Source organism: Strongylocentrotus purpuratus, unplaced genomic scaffold (genome assembly GCF_000002235.5).
Source record: "Strongylocentrotus purpuratus isolate Spur 01 unplaced genomic scaffold, Spur_5.0 spur5_scaffold_6, whole genome shotgun sequence".
Lineage (NCBI taxonomy): Eukaryota > Metazoa > Echinodermata > Echinoidea > Camarodonta > Strongylocentrotidae > Strongylocentrotus > Strongylocentrotus purpuratus.
Genome location: NW_022145612.1, coordinates 32,557,054 through 32,561,411, shown reverse-complemented (window position 1 = coordinate 32,561,411; position 4,358 = coordinate 32,557,054).

Sequence of the window (4,358 nt, the reverse complement as noted above, 5' to 3'; positions counted from 1 at the left end):
CGCCCGCGCCAGATCCTCGGGTCTCCCCCGCCAAGGCCAAGGCCAAGGCCCATTCATAATCCTCTTTTAATGTAAGATATATGGTAAATCTATCGACGAAATCAAACGAATATCTGTAAACAGGATATGAATGTACCTGTACTTTTAAAATCAAATTCATCATTTGCAGACATGCAGGGTACCATTTCTAATACCTTTTGTAGATGTGATGCATGCAACAGGACGTTAAAAGAAAATACATCAATAAGTGCCACGTGATACTATGAATTCTCATGACAAAAAAAAAAAATATGAAATCCGTTTCATTTTTTAAATCAATCACTCAATATTGTTTGAACGACATACAGCCAGCAAGAATAATTTTTTGGTACGTTTTATTTTTATCCGTAGTATTGACAATATACAGTTGCATATGAAGTTGGAATACATGTTCTTACCTCTCATCCTGAATAAACCTCCGACAATATGATTTATAAGTTTGTGACTTCTCATAACCTTATAGATCAATATTTTACCTTTTTAGATTGATCAATAAAGTTCGGAGAAGATATTAACTTTATACAAACCATATTGGCGGAACCATTTCATGAAAAGGCGAAGGACAAACTTATTCCAACTTTACGAGAAAAAGTGCAGAAAACCAAAGAGGGAAGGGCGAGGAAAATTCATGTCCACTTGTCGATCCTGAACCCTGTAGCTTGTGATCTATAGTCCGGTGATTTATCCACTAGACCACAGCACCTTAGCTCTAAACCGTGTGAGTCAAAAAAAAGTTTACACCTAGAAAATGGCTAATTATTTTAAAGATCATCTATGGACAGTAAATTATTATACATCTTATGAAAGAGTGTTATATCCCAAATCATTTGGTATCTTTTTGTGTGGTATGTGTTCACAGGAGGCATTGTTTGCAAGGGTGCAAAAATCGACTTGCGCCAAAGTTGCTTATGTGATGTATTAGAGTAATAGAGGATGAATTAAATGTATCAAATAAGATGCATTGCATAGGCTTTTTGCAGAAGCAAAGTCACACACACATACATTTGATATTTGATATTGTGTGGCATGATTTATTTTGTTACGGGTGTTATTTGGATCTGCAAAGAACGAATTAATACCCAAATCCCAATTGTTTTATTCAAACATCCCATAAGAAACTTTGGCGCATTTAAGTCGATTTTTGCACTCTCGCAAACAATGCCTCCTGTTCATCCAAGCGTGAACACATACCACACAAAAATGATACTAAATGATATGGGATAAAACAATCTTTCATAAGATGTATGATAATATACTGTTCATAGATGATTTTTGAAATAATTAGCAACTATCTAGGTGTAAACTTTTTTTTTGACTCACACTGTATGTATCCGTTCTAAACAGTGGATTATCTAGTATAGAGATGATCCGGCGTAAGAACCTAGCTCGATGGAAGATCCAAAGGGGGAGGGGGTATTGAAGGTCATCATGCAATTGTAATGTTTCTATATTTCAATTTGTGATGCTTTAAGCTTTTGAAAGTGCCTTAAATTGATTTTTTTTTTAATAGTCTCCGCGATCTTTCTTCTTCTCGCCCTCTCGCCTTCTCGCCCTCTCCCTCTCTCTTTATCTTTCTTAAGCTCCCCCTCCCCATCCCACTCCCATCCCACTCCCATCCCACTCCCCTGCCCTTACCCTCCCCTCTGACTCTTTCTTTCTGTCTGTCTCTTTCTCTCTCGCACTCTTATCTATCATGTCTTTTTCTCCTGGCAATATGACACAATCTTGCAGGCGGATGTTTGCCTCTTAATTTCCAAACTATACGGCAATTTAAAACAAAGCTTGATTGTACGACCAGTACCTAAGGCAGGCGCGGATCTAGGATTTTCCAATAGGGGAGCCGGAAATTTGGAAAGTGTGCAGACCATTTTTTCAACTCAACATACCAATACTGACAAGGTCATATTAGAAGCACCATACCGGTAAAATTTTTGACATTTTCATCGGGGGGGGGGGGGGGGGGGGTTTAAAGCCTCTTTCATGACAAAAGTTTCATTAAATTATTAGAGAAAGAAGATGATTCGTTGTTATATTCTCGACTCTAAAATAATCCTTGTCTGAATTCAGTTTTCCCCCGCTCGCGCGTAGCGCGTAATTTTCAGACGCTTCATTAAATTATGAGAGAAAGAAGACCATTCGTTGAACCATTCTCGACTCTTAATCCTTGTTTGAATTCAGTCTTTCCCCTTCCCGCGCGAAGCGCGGCAGCTTTGACTTTTCATAGTTTAATGATATTGTTAGAGGAAGAAGATGATTGGTTGTTCCATTCTCGACTCTTAAAGGCACACTGTCCTACTTGTAGCTACTTGCTCCCTCTATATAGAAAACTTCCCCAATCGGCGTCTGCTGGTCCCCCATGATCCTCTTTTTCTTATGTTAAATGAGAGCTGTGTGTAAAGTCAGTACGGGCCGGATTTTGTGTATTACGGGCCGGACTTTGTTGCGTGAAAAGTTACCCTTTATCGGAGATTCCCGGAGTGGGAGGGAGGGAGGAGGGGGGGGGGGGGCTTTCTTCTTTTTCTTTTCTCCTTTTTTTCTCTCTTTCTGCTTCTTTTCTCTTCTTTCTTTTCTCTTTTCTTTTCTTTTCTCTTCTCCTTTCTTTTCTCTTCTCCTTTTTTTCTTCTCTTCTTTCTTTTTTCTCTTCTTTTCTTTCTCTTTTTTTTTTTTTTTGCGCCGCCAATAGGGGGGGCCGCGGCCGTTTCGGCCCCCCCCCCTGGATCCGCCACTGCAGAGGTACGGTTTGTTTATGTTCACACTCGTTGTAATGTTTGCCCTGATGAAACAAGTTATTCCATGATAGCACGGGTCACTTTCGCGCGTAATCAAGATGAGTCTTGTTTTGTTTTGTTTCCATCACCAAATTAGTATTCATTTCCCCTTCTCATTCTTTATTTTTATTATTTTATCGTGACCCTCTCTGTTTATCTTTTCTTATCTTATTCTTTAATTTCCCTTCTTTCATCTCTTATTGTATTTTTTATTTTTGTATCATTCTATCATTTTCTCTTTCTGTCTTTCCTTATGTTAGTCTTTGTTTTTCCTCTTTTACTTCTTATGTTATTCTTTGTTTTATTATTCTATCTTTTTTTTTTTAAATCCTCATGTTATTTTTTGTTTTCCTTCTATCATTTTCTCTATCTGTTTTTCTTATGTTATTCTTTGTTTTTTCCATCCGGATCATCTTCTCTGCTATCTTTCCATTATCTATTCCTTACCATTTTCTTTTTCTTTCTTTCCTTATGTAATTCTTCTTTTTTTTTCCTTCTATCATGTCTTATGTTATTGTTTGTTGTAACCATTTTATCATTTTTTTTCTTTCTATCTCCTTCCTATAACCTTTCCTTATGTTACTCTTTGTTTCTTCCTTCTATAAACCTATCCTTATGTTATCACTTGTTTCTTTCTTCTATATCCTTCTTTTACGTTATTCTTTGTTTCTTCTTTTATCATCTTTTCTTGTGTTCTATGTTTCTTCCTTCTATAACCTTCTTTCATGTTATCTTTTGTTTCATTCTTTTATTACCTTTCCTTATGTTATCACCTGTTTCTTCCTTCTAGCACCTTTTCCTATGTTATTTTCGTTTCTTCCTTCTATGACCTTTTCTTATGTAATTCCTTTTTTTTATCCCAAAAAATTATCTTCCTATCTTTCCTTATGCTATCTTTTGTTTATTCCTTTCATCACCTTCTCTTATGTTAATTTTTTTTTTTAATCATTCTATCATTTTCTCATTCTGTCTTTCCTTATATTATTCTCTGTTTCTATTCTTGCTCTCTTTCATTACTTTACCGCCAAAAAACACTCACATCCGGTTGAAGATCGCTTCCTTGCACGGTTTGGGTTCTCATTGCACGCCAGATCGGCCTGGATCGGTCTAGGGCCCAAGCAATTTTGCTCCAGTCATAAAAATGTCTTGTTCAGCAATGGACTCCTTCTTGTAATTGTATGACAAAGGTCTGCAGTTTTCTTACTTGAAGTAACAATGGACCTATCCATAACTGATGGGGGGGGGGGGGGTTTGCTCCCGAAAATTTGAAAAATGCGCCGGCCAAAAATTCGCTCAGTGGGGGGGGGGGGGGGGGGGGGGGGGTAGTGAGCACATTTTTTTTTTTTGATCCTCAAAAATTTTTCCATTTGCACCCCCCCCCCCCCCTTGAGCGCCAGGGGGGGGGGCCAACCCCCAAAAAGGTAAAAATCACGTGATTTTACATGATTTTTTTTCTCAAGGGGGGGCCCGGGCCCCCCGGCCCCCCCCCCTGGATCCGCCACTGCCTCCCCCCCTTTTTTTGCCCCCGCCCCTATTATGAAAGACGCTGTG